The sequence below is a fragment of the Trichechus manatus genome, unplaced genomic scaffold (genome assembly GCF_000243295.1).
Source record: "Trichechus manatus latirostris isolate Lorelei unplaced genomic scaffold, TriManLat1.0 scaffold00020, whole genome shotgun sequence".
Taxonomy (NCBI): Eukaryota; Metazoa; Chordata; class Mammalia; order Sirenia; family Trichechidae; genus Trichechus; species Trichechus manatus.
Window position 1 is genome coordinate 23,922,338 of NW_004443956.1, and position 17,054 is coordinate 23,939,391.

Here is a 17,054-nt window from a genome sequence, read left to right on the forward strand (position 1 = left end):
AAGACTTTACTTCAGTGGTGACATTGACTGGAGCAAAGGTGACCACCATGCCCTGTCTGAGGACACCAGTCACCACTCTGCCCACAGGGACAGTGCCAATACCACCAATTTTCTAGACATCCTGGAGAGGCAAACACAGAGGTTTGTCAGTTAAACGAACTGGTGGTAGAATGCAATCCAGAGCTTCAAGCAGCGTTGTTCCACTGGCATTGCCATCCTTATGGGTGACTTTCCATCGCTTGAACCAATGCATGTTAGCACTTGGCTCCCCCATGTTGTCACCATTCCAACTAGAAATCGGCATAAATGTTATTGTGTCGAGGTTGTAGCCAGTTTTCTTAACGTAGGTGCTGATTTCCTTAACGATTTCCTCATATCTCTTCTGGCTGTAGGGAGGCTCAATGGAATCCATTTTGTTAACACCAACAATTAGTGGTTTCACACACACTGTGTAAGTTAGAAGGGCATACTCCCAGCTTCAAATTCACCAACACCAGCAGCAACAATTAGGATGGCACAGCCAGCCTGTGATGTTCCTGTAATCATGTTTTTGATGAAGTCTCTGTTTCCTGGGGCATGAATGATGGTCACATAATACTTGCTGGTCTCAAATTTCCACAGGGAGATATCAGTGGTGATGCCACGCTCACGTTCAGCTTTCAGTTTATCCAAGACCCAGGCATACTTGAAGGGGCCCTTTCCCATCTGAGCAGCTTCCTTCTCAAAATTTTCAGTGGTTCTTTTCTCTATACCACCACATTTGTAGATCAGGTGGCCAGTAGTGGTGGACTTGCCTGAATCTATGTGTCCAATGATGATGATCTTGACATGGGTATTTTCCTTTCTCATTTTGGCTTAGATTTTGCAATGCTTTTTACCTGTGTTCTGGTGACAAACCCACTGAAAAAGGTGTATATATATTTTATTTTACAATAAAAAATTTTAATGTCTAGGAAAAAAGAAAGGAGGCCTTAGTGACATCATCATAGAGCAAGTATATGTTGGAGTTGAAACTAAAATCCAGATTTCCTAACTCATGTTCAGGGTATGCCTTGTCCATTGTGTGGCACTGCCTTCTAGATTATCAAAATTCACTATTGATTCATTAATTCATTCATTTACCCAATACATATTAAATATCTACTCTTTGCTAGATATTAGGTGAAGAGAATACAACAATGAAGAGGAAGGACAAGATCTTTGGAGCTCATAATACAGTAGAGAGAGGCAAACAATAAACAAGATATCTGAAAGTAACAAATATTATAAAGAAAACAAGCACAGTGATGTGACAGGGTGACAATTCACTTGTCTATGATAGGTAACCTTTAAGTTGAAATTTCAAGATATGAGTCAGCTAAGGAAAGAATCATAGAAAAAAGCATCCTGGACAGATGGAACAGTGAGTGTAAAGGCTCTGAGACAGGATGAGCTAAAAGTGTTTAAGGAAAGAAGGAAGGCAGAAGTAGCCGAACACAAGGACTGGAGAGAGCAGGAATATGAGCTGAACTCAGAGAACAAGGCAGGGACCAGTTTTTGTCTTAATAGATCCATCGGTGAATGGTGATAACATTTATTGAGATATGGGAAGAGCAAGAAAGCAACAGGTTTGGAAAACAGGTATGAGTGAAATAAACTTATTCCTGTTTTGGACTTGTTAATTTCCAGTTGGATATATGAGTCTGAAGCTTGGTGGGGTGAGCAGTGTTGGAAATAAAATGTGCAAGCGATTAAAAAATAAAACAAAACCAGTTGCCATCGAGCCAGTCCCAACTCATGGTGACCCCGTGTGTGTCAGAGCAGAACTGTGCTCCATAGGACTTTTAATGGCTGACTTTCTGGAATTAGACTGCCAGACCCTTCTTCCAAGGCATCTCTGAGTAGACTCAAATCTCCAACCTTGCGGTCAGCAGATAACTGTGTTAACCATTTGCACCACCCAGGGACTCTGGTTAGCAGGGCAGGAGCCAGTTTTTCACTTAGTAGATGTATAGGTGATTCCTAAAGCTCTCCCATCAAAGAAGCAGCATCTGCTCACATAAGAGGAGGTGAGCTTCTACCAGATGCCAGCTTTGCACAGGTTTGTTTCATTAACTCTCCTCCTCCAGGAAAGTGTCATTATTTCTTATTAGAATCTAGGCTGTTTCTTACAGACACTGAATTAGTACTTCTGTGTGCCTGGTAGTGTGCTAAGCCATATAACCCTTTAACATTGCCAAAATTACCCTTTGAGTTCAGAAATAATACTCCTTAGTGGAAACTAAGGCTTGAAGAAGTTAAGTTGTCACCACCAACTGCTCTGACAAGGATCACAATAGAGTGTCCTGGACAGAGCTGGAGAAAAATGTAGAACAAAATTCTAACTCACAAAAAAAGACCAAGCTTACTGGTCTGACAGAGACTGGAGAAACTCCGAGTGTATGGCCTCTAGGACTTCCTTTTAAGTCAGTACTGAAGTCACTCCTGAGGTTCACCCTTCAGCCAAAGATTAGACAGGCCCATAAAACAAATTGAGACTAAATGGCACACCAGCCCAGGGGCAAGGACAAGAAGGCAGGAGGGGACAGGAAAGCTGGTAAGGAGGAACCTAAGATCGAGAAGGGGAGATTGTTGACATGTCATGGCAACCAATGTCACAAAACAATATGTGTATTAATTGTTTAATGAGAAACTAATTTGCTCTGTAAAGCTTCATCTAAAGTACAATTAAAAAAACATAAAAAGTAATAAGTTTTGGATGGAAAGAGGGATGGAGAGATGAAGAGATATGATAAAACAAACATAATAAAATGTTAATTTTGGTATCTAGGTGATGGGTATATATATATTCATTGTACATGTGTTTCAACTTGTCGGTATGTCTGAAATTTTTCATACTAAAATGTTGGGGAAAAAAAGAAGTTAAATTGTCCAAGTTTGCATGCTATTATGTAGAAGAGGCCAGATCTAGCTGACTTCGAGGCCCACGCTCCTCCCATTAGCGTAATGAAAGTTACTATATATATGCTGCTGCTTACTAGCAATTATAGCTGTTTAAAATCAAGCTTTGAAGCTAATGTTGCTTATTTAGAAAGTATGATGTGTTTAATAAAAGTTAATTTTACAGAAACACATTAGCATGTAGAGGACTGAAAAGTATAACAGGCACAGGTTACACAGGGGGTGAGATTAATTAAAATAATGGACCAGCCATGATCTAGTTGCTGTTCTATTTCATCAGTGACCATCCCTCTTCAATGATGGTTTCATTTCTCACTAATCCTTCTCTTTACTCTGAGTGGTCCCTTTATCCTTGCTCCCACCCCATGTGACTATTCCACTGAATATAATGTAAACCCTGAGAAAGGCAAATATTTGTTTTGTGGCTAATGCATATCCTCACATGCATATCAGCTTTGGAGCCACACTGTCTTCCTCTTTCCCACCCTACATCATGAAGCTCCCACAAGCCAGGGTGGCAGACCTCAGCTAGATCTCAGCAAGAAGGCATTTCAGGGGCAAAGGGAAAGTGTTTGTTACGAATTGAATTGTTTACCCCCAAAAGTGTGTGTCAACTTGGCTAGTCCATGATTCCCAGTATTATGTGAATGTCCACCATTTTGTCGTCTGATGTGATTTTCCTGTGTATTGTAAATCCTACCTCTATGATGTTAATGAGGCAGGATAAGAGGCAGTTATCTTAATGAGGCAAGACTCAATCTACAAGATTAGGGTGTGTCTTAAATCAATCTCTTTTGAGATATAAAAGAGAGAATCAAGCAAAGAGACAGGGGGACCTCCTACCACCAAGAAAGCCGAGCCCGGAGTGGGGTGTGTCCTTTGGACCCAGGGTTCCTGCACTGAGACGCTCCTAGACCAGGGAAGATTGATGACAAGAACCTACAGAGAGAGAAAGCCTTCGAGCTGGCGCCCTGAATTCATACTTCTAGCCTACTAGACTGTGAGAGAATAAACTTCTGTTTGTTAAAGCTATTCACTTGTGGTATTTCTGTTACAGCAGCACTACATAACCAAGACGGTGTTAAAATAAGAGAACATAGGCAGTAAGTGGAGGTCAATTACAAGCAGAGAAAAGATAATCAAGGAGAAAAATCAAGAGGAAAGAAAGGCACAGCTTAGCTTTAAGTGACCTGCTGCGTGAAGTAACTTCTTAAAGAATGTGCATGGAACACGTCGACACCAGCTAGCTCATTTGCAGATGGCTGTCATGTCTAGCAATCACTGCAGCTAATATTGATTTTCTGTGTTGTACTCCATATTGCTTGGGGATTTCTTTTCATTCTCTTTTAGGGAATTATGACACTGGACTAGATTTTTTGTTTGTTTCTTTTGTTTTGTTGTATTTTGCTTTTAACATACAGCTCAATACGTCCGGAGATTCTTGCCAGGAATCAAATCCATAGTTGTTTTCATGACAGCAAATTACATGACAATGAGTGACATTTAAATGCTGAATTTTAATGGCTTGTCAGGAGAAGTGAAATGCATTTTGAAAAAATTTAATACATGAGAGAACAATGTGTCTGCCCATGAAATAATGCTGCCTGTGATAGACAAGGATGGTAAATACAAAGTGAACCTATCTTGTTTGCTGATATATATATTTATACTGGAGAAGAAAGCTGCACAATTAAATCCCATTTACCCTTCATTTTTCACGTGCAAAGTTCCCTCGAGGCAGTGCAAGTAGCTGTCTCTCACTGAGATGAGCAACTTAGTCTCCAAGGAGCAGAGGCCTTGATAGAGTTAACAGAGAGAAACACACAACCCACGCTGTGCTCTAAATGTGGCTGCCTAGGTAGGATGATTAAGAGATTCTGAAAGGCCTCTTGATCCAAAAATCATCTGCACATCAGGCTAACAAAGTGCAGAAAACCAGCAGGATTAGAGAGTCTTTCCTTAGGTTATACATAGATACTCAGCACCCCTTGGAGTTTTATCTACCATGGAGTCTGGCATGGTTGAGACTAAAATCTAAAAGGCCCAGAGAGAAAAATGAGGCAGAGAGTAGGCAATACTAATTGACGAAACCAGACCAAAATATTCTGATTACATGGCACTGCTGGTGTAGGTGCATCCGTGTGTGTGCAGGTGCTTGTGCAGGTGCTTGTGCATGTGCCTGTGCAGGTGCTTGTGCAGGTGCTTGTGCAGGTGTGGGGGGGCAGGGAATGAAGGTGATGATAACCCGGGTTCTGAGGGGCAACCACACTGGAGCATTCATAATAAGGAGACCATAAATGGAAGATGCTACAGGAGTAGCATAGGGCAAAGCAGAAATTAAACTGCACCAATACGATTAGACTTCTAAATTTATGCCAATTCAATGTTCATGTACCCTTACTGTTTCTGTGAACATCAATTCCCCCACATGCACAGCACATGAGTGTCTGCCCACAGCATGTGTCCTCAGGCAGATCTACCGGAAAAAGGACTGAAACAAGGTGATGAGCAAATGTGTGCTAACAGGTCCCTCAGAGGGTGTCCACATACCTCCTTACTCAGAATTACCTCTGCTTATTAAAAATGTAGATTCTAGGTCCCTCTCCAGAATACCGGTTGCAATCAAGTGGGATGAGACCCATGAATCTTCATTTTAACAAGTTCCCAAGGTTTTCCACTGGTCTAGGGAAACCAAGAGCCTAGGAAACATACTAATTGGTCAGGAGCAGAGAGTCCCTGGAGGACAAGGCAGAGCTAGAAGTCACTGCTCTAACTGTTCAGTCCACAGGTATATATACTGATAACTCAATATATAACTCACGTATAACTCACATAATATACATAAGTCGACCTTCTCAACAAAAGTCTAAACCAATGTGAAGACTGTTGAAATGCCAAATGTTTTGTTACATATATATTTATCACAATTAAAAAAAAAGCCTAAACCAGACCGAAGACTCACAGCTAGGCATGGGGCCTATTGCTGTGACTTCCTGACATGATAGTCTGCTCTTAATCACCAGAATGTGGAGACAGTAAAAGTTTACCTGAAGGTTTTACAGCAAAAGCCAAAAAGATGAGAAGTTCATGGAAAGCTTCATGGGAGGCATAAAACTAGGTCATAAAAGGCAGTGTGCTGGACACTCTTGGGGAAGTTGCCCTTTTCCACTTCCAGAGTCTAGTTTAAGTTCACTGCCACTGACGTGAAGCCTGGTTGCAGATCTCAGGATAAACGAGGCCAAAACGAGGCCAAGAATAACCTGGAGGAAAGGTCAGACCCCAAAGCAGGGATGCATTACTCAGTAAGGACGATAAACACGTGCTTAGGGCATCAACAAAACAGGGGCACCAGCTGTCCAAGGCAGAGACCCATAGACACCAAGCAGACAGGACACAAGGAAAAGTGGGCACCACAGTGGAAGGGAACTGGCAGGGCACTAAAGGAGCCTGACACCAGCTCTAGTGCGTGAGAATGTGCCGGCCGATCCAGTTCACGAGGGTCAGGTTGTTTAAGGGTTGACAAAAGGTTGTTTAAGCTGTGAGGCCCCTACCACTTCAACACTCTCGTTGACATCTGTCTCCTTTGGTCTCCTCCCATGTAATTGAAACTCCTTATCTCCGTGGGTCTCTTTGGAATATACTGTTTCTTTCTAATAAACAGAAGGTGGGGGTTGGCTGTTGAGTCTAACTCTTGCTGCATTCACTGAATATGCAACTGGATCCAACATGAGCAGTTACTGGGCAAGGACAGATTATATTAACAGATAACAGGTGTCTGTTGTAATTTTGCTTCCTGATCATTAAATTTATTTTATGATACCTTTCATTTGTTCATTTATAATTATAGCATATATTACAAAACTAGCATCAAAATCGAAGTATCAGCTGTTCAAAGTTAAACTGGTGAAAGTCAATTTTTTGTTGTGGGAGATCAACAGAATTTTACATTGCTGTTGAAACAACTAAGTCCACTGACTCATTTTCTTGGTTTTAGGATATGTGGAATACTCTTTTTGTAGAAAATGTGGTATATAATAAAAATCTTAGTACCCTGCATTCACTAAAAATTTTGTAATCTAATTCATACACCACTTTTGCATTCAGTTGCTAACATTATAGTCAAATTTAAGAAGAAGCTACATCATGGTTAGCTAAAGCACACACATACCCACCCCCCAACACATATATACATATACATATATATAACTCACATATCACATATCCCCTTTGAATGTGTGAATAAGCAGAGGAGGGGGCACCACAGATCATCAATGTTTAGAGTCCTCACACACCTTAATTGGCCCTACCCAGAAGGTAGTTCACATAGGGCAATTTTAAAGTTAAAAATTGCTATTATTTTGCCACCTGCAAATTGTTTCTCCTTTCTGTTTCCTCTCTCCCTCTCACGGTTATTGCTCCAGGTCCCCCAGAAATAAGAAAAAGACTCAGAGTGAAGAGAGTAAAAGAAGGCAGAGGGAGGGTCGGCAGAAGTCTTCACCAGTTCTGATCTGTGGACTGGATTTCAAGAACTCTGGATGAAATTTAGTTCCAGGGTCTAGCTGGGCAACATCATTCCAACTCCCTTTACAAAGAGCACCTCAGACTCATTTCCCTTCTAAATATGCTCAAGTAGGGTAATCATTTCTTAAAAAGCCAGTCATGAAACTTTATTAGGAATGTAGGCCTGACCCTCAGGACCTGCAGATTCATACCCATAAATGGATAGGAGGGAGCAGTGTGAGTTTAAAAGGATGTTTACCTCCTGCACTGTGTAGACATGTGCCTTCTTTAAGGGTGCTGATCTGGGATGAGGAGGAGAGAACAGATGGAACATTGCCAGAAGGGAAATGGAACAGAATTCTATCAACTACTATCAATGAAGAGATTCCCAGGACCACAGCTTCCCATGAGCATGGGGTAGCAGGAGCTGGCCAGTGAGCTAGCCTGCAGGAGATGTCTGACAGGAGGAAATATGTCAATCATGTTCAGAAAAGCATCAGGACAATGTGGTCCAAGGACAGCAGAGTCATTGTCCACACAATCGTTCTTTCCAAACTCTTCTAGAAAACCACATTCACACTTACATCTCCAGCATCTTATTTGGAGTATGTCTTCTGATGCTACTGATAGAAAGGATGCTACTAACTGACAGGTCCATTTGTAAGCTTGTCCAATCACTCTTACATGCTCTCTTGTGACTAAGAAGCAAACAGGCATTTAAGGGCAGCAGAAGAGCTGACCCCATTATTTCCAGTGCAAGGACCCCCACCAAGCAGAGCCCTCCTCCCAGCTTATCTGGAGGTTTCACAGGGCTCCCTCCAGATCCAAGTAACCCTGCTCCAGGATTGGCTGCAGGAAATTAACTTAGAACTGAGTGTGCTTCCCTCCTTCCCAGCCCCTGAATGCCCTTCCTCCCTCACCTCAGCAGCCCAGCGATGGTCACCAGGGAAGCTTCCAGTCCAGCTCCTGGATGGCACAACAGTGGCTCAGAGAGAAAGGGTAAATAATAATAATAATTATAATAATAATTCTCAATATGTAATCTGAAGGTAGAAAATTATCAGAAACATGTAGTACGTATTCCCTTTCATGTACTCTGCTTTTCTTTACAATAAAAATGGACACAATCTGTATGGTGGCAGGGGGAGAAACACCTACCAAGACAATTCAAATGCAAATCACTGGAGAGCAGAGAGGGGAATGACAGTTCCCAGTATCACATCCCGTGTTAATATCCCATGGATACAGGAGGACTTTTGCTCACCCTCAAAGGTAAAGCAGAGATTTTTAAATGTCAGAGCTTCCACCTCTCTCCCACCTGCAACCTCTGGGGTTAAAGGGAGCAGACCCCGGAGAATCCTCATTAACGTGATGGCTTCAGTGGAAGCCTATTAAGGTGCTCCTCTCCCTTGCTCTTCCTCCAGCTGCATTAAAGCTGCAGCAAGCGTTCTGGTGTCACTGGTAAAACATGCTGTTGGAAAAGCACAACCACCAGGGGGACGTGTTGAAGGCAATACCACTTAATTAGAGCAGCAGTGACCTGGCAGAACGTCTTCTGTACCGTGCCCACCCCTCCACCCCCGCATTATTTAGAGGACCTCCCTGTCTCATGTAAAGAAAAGGTTTTAAAAGAAGGCAATCCGACAGGTATAATGAAAGGTTGTCAATATCCCTGCACTAGAAAGCACTTTTGATTTTCTATATCTAAATACCGTTAAACATTTCCAGCTTCCTGGGGGCTAAAATCATGACATCAGAAAGGAAGGGTTCAGGAAAGTTACGTGATGGACTTGACTACTAATGGAGGCAAAGGCAATTTTTCCTGCCTCCTCCTCAGCTTTTCCTGAGTCCTCACTATCATCATCTGTTCTGCATGCAAGGAGACGGGCTTCAGGAAGGTACCCAGCACAGCCTAGCTGCTGGCCCCCAGGGCAAATGTGGCTGCAGCCTGTAGCGCACAGGCCTGAAATGGCAGAACATTCCCAGCCAGGGAGAATGGTGATGACTTAATAACAAGGAGTAAAAGACTGAAATTATAGCCAGCATTCACTAAGTGCTGTGTACCAGGCACAGACTGAACCCTGCAACCTCCAAAAACCAAACCAAACCCACTGCCCTCGAGTTGATTCCGGGCCATGAAGACCTCCTGTGGTACAGAGTAGAACTGCTCCATAGGATTTTCTTGGCTGTTATCTTTACTAACGCAGATTCCCAGGCCCTTCTTCGGCAGTACTGCTGGGTGGGTTCGAACCACATCCTTTGGTCAGGTGCAAATCCTTTGCGCCACCTAGGGACACTATCCTCCGCTTACAGATGAAGAAACAAAGCCTCATAAAAGCTAATTTGCTCAAGGACAAAGAGCACTTTTTGGTTAGTTCAGTTCTACTGCCTTAGAGGTAGAAGTCACCGTAGAGCTCTTTTCTTTCCTCCTAAAGTGGCATGGGGGTAGGTGAGGTCACAGGTTGGGGGGCGGGGAGGAGAATAGAGAAAATCTGTTGCAGATATAATCCTACCCGTCCACCCGCCTCCAGCCCCTTGAAATCCCACCAAGATTCATTCCGCCTTTACCACTTTGACCATCACTTATTGAACTTTTTGCTGAAGACAATAGTTCTAATGTACAGAAAAGACTGTGGGCACTTCCTGTTGTTTTGTGTTGTTAGGTACCTTAGAGTCGGTTCCAACTCATAGCGACTATAGGCACAACACAACGACACACTGTCCTGTCCTGTGGTATACTCACAACTGTTGCCATGTTTGCACCCATTGTTGCAGCCACGGTGTCAATTCATCTCTTTGAGAGTCTTCCTCTTTTTAGCTGACCCTCTACTTTACGAAGCATGATGTCCTTCTCCAGGTCCATCCTGATAACACGTCCAAAGTACGTGAGACAGAGGCTCACCAGTCTCGCTTCTAAGGAGCGTTATGGCTGTACTTCTTCCAAGACATATTTGTTCATTCTTCTGACAGTCCATGGTATATTCAATATACTTCACCAACACCATAATTCGAAGGGGTCAATTCTTCTTTGGTCTTCCTTATTCATTGTCCAGCTTTCATATGTATAAGAAGCGACGGAAAATACCATAGCTTGTGTCAGACACGCCTTAGTCCTCAAAGTGACATATTTTCTTTTCAACACTTTAAAGAGGTCTTTTGCAGCAGATTTGCCCATTGACTGCTGCTTCCATGGCATTGATTGTGGATCCAAGTTAAATGAAATCCTTGACAACTGCAATGTTTTCTCTGTTTATCATGATGTTGCTTATTGGTCCAGTTGTGAGGATTTTTGTTTTCTTCATGTTGAGGTCTAATCCATACTGAAGGCCGTAGTCTCTGATTTTCATCAGTAAACGCTTCAAGTCCTCTTCACTTGCAGCATGCATGGTTATGTCATCTGCATATTGCAGGTTGTTAACGAGACTTCCTCAATCTTGATACCACATTCTTCTTCATATAGTTCAGGTTCTTGGATTATTTGCTCAGCATCATACAGATTGAATAAGTATGGTGAAAGGATACAACCCTGACATATACCTTTCCTGATTTTAAACCATGGAGTATCCTCATGTTCTGTTCTAACAACTGCCTCTTGGTCTATGTACAGGTTCCACATGAGCACAATTAAGTGTTCTGGAATTTCCATTCTTCACAATGTTATCCATAATTTGTTATGATCCACACAGTCAAATGCCTTTGTATAGTCACTAAAACACAGGTAAACATCTTTCTGGTATTTTCTGCTTTCAGCCAAGATCCATCTGACATTAGCAATGATATTCCTTGTTCCACATCCTCTTCTGAATCTGGCCTGAATTTCTGGCAGTTCCCCTGTTGATATACTGCTGCAATGTTTTTTTAATTATCTTTAGCAAAACTTTACTTGCATGTAATATTAATGACATTGTTTGATAATTCTGCATTCCATTGGATTACCTTTCTTTGGAATTGGCACAAATATAGATCTCTTCCAGTCGGTTGGCCAGGTAGCTAGCTGTCTTCCAAATTTCTTGGCATAGATGAGTAATCGCTTCCAGCATTGTTGCATCTGTTTGTTGAAACGTCTCAAGTGGTATTCTTTCAACTCCTGAAGGCTTGTTTTTTGCCAATGCCTTCAGTGCAGCTTGTACTTCTTCCTTCATACCATCACTTCTTGATCATATGCAACCTCCTGAAATGATTGAACACTGACCAATTCTTTTTGGTACAGGACTCTGCGTCTTCCTTCCATCTTCCCTTGATGCTTCCTATGTCTTTCAATATCTTGCCCATAGAATCCTTCACTATTACAACTCAAGGCTTGAATTTTTTCTTCAGTAATTTCAGCTTGAGAAATGCCAAACGTGTTATGCATTTTTGGTTTTCTAACTCCAGGTCTTTGCACATTTCATTACAATACTTAGTCTTCTCGAGCTGTTCTTTGAAATCTTCTGTTCAGCTCTTTTACTTCATCATTTCTTCCGTTTGCTTTAGCTACTCGACATTCAAGAGCAAGTTTCAGAGTCTCTTCTGACATCCATTTTGGACTTTTCTTTCTTTTCTATCTTTTTGTTGACCTTTTACTTTCTTCACGTATGATGTCCTTGATGTCATCCCACAACTCATCTGGTCTTCAGTCATTAGTGTTCAATGCATCAAATCTATTCTTGAAATGGTCTCTAAATTCAGGTGGGATATACATAAGGTCGTACTTTGGCTCTTGTGGACTTGTTTTAATTTTCTTCAGCTTCATCTTGAACCTGCATTATGAGCAACTGATGGTCTGTTCTGCAATCGGCCCCTGGCCTTGTTCTGATGGATGATATTTTAGCTTCTCCATTGTCTCTTCCCATAGATGTAGTTGATTTGGTTCCTGTTTATTCCATCTGTCGAGGTCCACGTGTATAGTCCCTGTTTATGTTGTGGAAAAAAGGTATTTGCAACGAATAAGTTGGTCTTGCAAAATTCTATCATACAGTCTCCAGCATTGTTTCTATCACAACCATGTTTTCCAACTCCTCGTCTCTTCTTTGTTTCCAACTTTCACATTCCAATCACCAGTAATTATCAATGCATCTTGATTGCATGTTTGATCAACTTCAGACTGCAGAAGTTAGTAAAAATCTTCAATTTCTTCACCTTTGGCCTTAGTGGTTGGTGCATAAATTTGAATAATAGTCATATTGCATAAATTTGAATAATAGTCATATTAACTGGTCTTCCTTATAGCCTTATGGATATTATCCTATCACTGACAGTGTTGTACTTCATATAGATGTTGAAATGTTGTTTTTGATAATGAATGTGATGCCATTCCTCTTCAGTTTGTCATTCCTGGCATAGTAGATCATATGATTCTGATTCAAAATGGCCAATACCAGTCCATTTCAGCTCACTAATGCCAAAGATACCAATCTTTATGTCTTTCTTTTCATTTTTGATGACTTCTAATTTTCCTAGATTCATACTTCATACATTCCACGTTCTGACTATTAATGGATGTTTGCAGCTGTTTCTTCTCATTTTGAGTTGTTCCACATCAGCAAATGAAGGTCTCAAAAGGTTTATTCCATCCACATCATTTAAGGTTGATTCCACTTTGAAGAGGCAGCTCTTTCCCAGTCATCTTTTGAGTGCCTTCCAACCTGAGGGGCTTATCTTCCAGCAGTAAACCAATGTTCCATAATGTTTTCATTGGACAATTTTTTAGAAGTAGATCACCAGTTCCTTCTTCCCAGTTTTAGTCTGGAAGCTCCACTGAATCCTGCCCATCATAGGTGATCCTGCTGGTATTTGAAATACCGGTTGCATAGCTTCCAGCATCACAGAAATACGCAAGCCACCACAGCAGGACAAAATGGCAGATGAGTGGTGGAGGGGCATTTCCTAGGAGACGGAAAATCAGGATAATATTCTGGTTATGGAAGCTAAGAGATAGAAATGCTTCAAGAAGGGAGAAAATAGAAGAAGAAAGAGCATCAGAGTTAATGAGCAGTAACAGGAAGTCAAATTACAACTCTCAGATTTTTCTTTTTTTAAATTAGGAAGTTGTTTGGCATAAACTGATCTCTGATCCATTCACATGGACTAAGTGGAATCACCTATGAACTCAGTGTCGTTGCTTTAAAAATGGTGCGCAACAAAGCATTTTAAGGGCAGTGAAATTGTTCTGCATGATGCTATAATGGTGGACATGTGACATTATGCATTAGTCAAAACCATAGGACTGTAAGACATAAAAAGTGAACCCTAATGTAAACTATGCACTTTAGTTAATAATAATATATCAATATTGGCTCATCAACTGTAACAAGTATACCACAGGAATAATGCAAGATGATAAAAATAGAAGAAAAAAATGTTGCTGTTCTTGGTTGCTTTTGAGTCAGCTCAGACTCTTGGTGACCTTATGTATAACAGTAAAACACTGCCCAGTTCTGTGGGATCATCTTCATGATCACTGGATGTTTGAGTCTAAAAATTGTGTATTAATTTTTTAAAAACCATCTCTGTTTGGGGACTTAGGGATACTAAATCTTTTTCCATCACTTTCTTTTTAAAACTAATCTTAAATTTCTTCTTTTTTTTATTTGCAGTTTATCTTATATATCAATGAATTTAAGTAACATTACAGTAAGCAAATAAGGTCCCCTGGTAGTGCAAACAGTTCGCGCTCAATTGCTAACCTAAAGGCTGGCGATTTGAACCCACCCAGCAGTACTGCAAAAGAAAAGGCCTGGCAATCTGCTTCTGTTAAGATTAAAGGCAAGAAAACCCTATGGAGCAGTTCTACTTTGTAACACATGGGGTCACCATGAGTTGGAATTGACTCAATGGCAACTCACAACAGCAACAAGCAAATAAAATGATTTAAAAAGATAATTCCTAAGGAAAAAGATCTAAGAGAAAACCAATAGTTACAGATATCCATTATGTGCCAAGCGCTGGGCTGACCAGTATATGTATTACCTGACTTAACCTCATTCTATAATGCTGGAACCATGGACACACCACAGAGTCCAGGAAGCCATCTAGAGTAGAGAGCTCCAATATGACGTGAGCTGACTCTGAGCCCACCATGGTTATGTGGACCCCCATGCCTGCACGTTGCCCACAGCTACCCTATAAAACATAGGATCTGTCAATGAAGAAGTAAAGACTTTCAGTATCTCAGCTTGAAGACAACACAGGAACCAGTTATCAGACCTGTAGCTCCAGACACACCTATTGCTGGATCAAAATTAGACTCAAGGAGAATTTTCAGAGAACTATGAACAATCCTTATTCAAAGATAATTTCCCTCTACTTCTGCATCAAGCAATCAGTTTAACAAAAGTCAGCCTATCTGTTCACTATTTAACTAAGAAGGTTTTTTTTCTCTCTCTTTTCCTCAAGAGACAATAAAAGGATGAAACACAAAGACAATAAGATTTAAAAGTAGAGCAAACGCAAACTGAAAATATACTGCAGTACAGAATATGCCAACTCAATCTTCCCCACAAGAATTAATTCTATTAATATCCTTACTTTGGAAGCATTATGTCTATATTGATCTACCTATCATCTTTCAATAATGTTCCCTTAACTAACTCCTCTTGATACAATTTAGAGTTTTAGGCAAAAAATAAATAAAACCTTTAAAAATTTTCATTGGTCCAAGAAGCTATTCCTAAAGCCATGATATAAGCACTGTATCATAAATATCTGTCGTTTGCATCTTTGTTTCCTTTTTTTACTCTAATATGCAAAGCCCAATACAGGCATTCATAATAGGCTCAACTGATGCCTGTATGTTGTTTGGTTTAATTTACTTTTTGGTTTTACACAGTTACAAAGTGATTTCTTTCTATTTTCTTAACTCAATGGTTTTTATCAAGTGGGAAGAAAAGTCAGTTTGTCCAACTTCACCTGTCTGAGGGATCCCAGAACTACCAAAAGAGTAACCTTGTAGGCCCCCCAACAAAGTCCCCACATGTCCCGTCCTCACCTGCTCGTGCCTGCCTCCCCTACACAAACTCAGCTCCGTAGATATAAGGAGTTACTACAACACACCACAGTTCTCCCCTGCCCTGTGGGTTTATAGGAAGTGCCAAGAGGGAGCTTAAAGCACAGTCACAATCTGGAAAAGTGACAACGTGAATAACTGCAGCACATTAGTCAACAGGCTCTGCCCCTGTCTTAGTCGACAGGCTCTGTCCCACTGTTAGTCGACAGGCTCTGTCCCTGTGTTAGTCGACAGGCTCTGTCCTGCTGTTAGTCAACAGGCTCTGCCCCTGTGTTAGTCGACAGGCTCTGCCCCTGTGTTAGTCGACAGGCTCTGCCCCTGTGTTAGTCGACAGGCTCTGCCCCTGTGTTAGTCGACAGGCTCTGTCCCTGTGTTAGTCGACAGGCTCTCTCCCGGTGTTAGCCGACAGGCTTTATCCCCGTGTTACTCCACAGGCTAACGATTGTCACAACATCCCTGTTTTATTATCTACCTTTATCAGATGAAGAAATTGAGCCTCAAAGTGGCTTACTAATTCCTCACTACCACCACATCCACCTTAGATAAGGTGCCTCTGCAGAAGCCTGAGTCCCTGGGTGGTACAAACAGTTAAACACCTTGGGTTCCAAACCAAAAGGTTGGAGGTTCAGGTCTACCCAGAGACACTTCCGAAGAAAGCCCTGGCAATCTATTTGTGAAAAATCAGCCACTGAAAACCCTATGGAGCACAATTCTACTCTGATATATATGAGGTCACCATGAGTGGAGGTCGAATGAACCGCAACTGATTTTTGTTAGCAGAATCCAGAGAAGACGAAACTCCACAGAAGACAGCTTTGAAGCCATGGACTGGCTGGGCTCAGCACTGTTCTGAGAGCCTGCCACAAGGCTCCCATCCTAGCCACTGCCTCTGTGACCCTATCACACCTTGTCTCTGTAGTCCAATTCCCTATCTAACAATGAGGCCAGAGGTACTAACACTTATCTCCGTAAGAATTGTAAAACTAAGACCTCAACTTCCAGAAGCCCACACTCAGAACACTAATTTGCAAAAAGGAAAAAAAAACAAAAAAAGAATGAGACTCTAAAATAAAATGAAAAGCAACACTGCATAGAGGTCAAGAGAATGAGCTCTGGGCCTGAACCGCCAAGTTGACATTCTGACTCCTCCATGTACTCGAAAAACGACCTTGGACAAGTTTCTTAATCCATCTGAGGCTCACTTTTCACCTGTCTAAAATGGAGATTTATAATACTATGTATTTCCAGGATTATTGTGAGAAAAAGGTCCCTGGGTAGTACAAACAGTTTGTGCTCGACTTCTAACGGAAAAGTTGGCAGCTTGAAACCACCCAGCGGCACCTTGGAAGAAAGACCTAGAGATCTCCTTCCATAAAGATTACAGCCTTTGAAAACCCTACGGAGAAATTCTACTCTGTAACACATGGGGTCACCATGAGTCAGAATCAACTCAAGGGACAGGTTTGTTTTGTTTTGTTTGTGTTATTGTTTTTTTTTTTAATTGTACTTCAGGTGAAGGTTTAGAGAACAAATAGTTTCTCATGAAACAGTAATACACATATTGTTTTATGACATTGGTTAACAACCCCACAACATGTCAATCCTCTCCCTTCTCGACCTTTTTTTTTTT

The 17,054-nt window shown here is 41.4% G+C and overlaps 1 protein-coding gene and 1 pseudogene across 1 annotated transcript in view; both read right to left on the reverse strand.

Annotated features, from left to right (window-relative positions):
* LOC105756074 (elongation factor 1-alpha 1-like) overlaps positions 1-849 on the reverse strand; it is a 9,673-nt pseudogene extending 8,824 nt beyond the window's left edge.
* The window catches only part of PTPRN2 (protein tyrosine phosphatase receptor type N2), a 1,314,151-nt gene that overhangs the window by 1,276,439 nt on the left and 20,658 nt on the right, over positions 1-17,054 (reverse strand). The window lies entirely within an intron of this gene.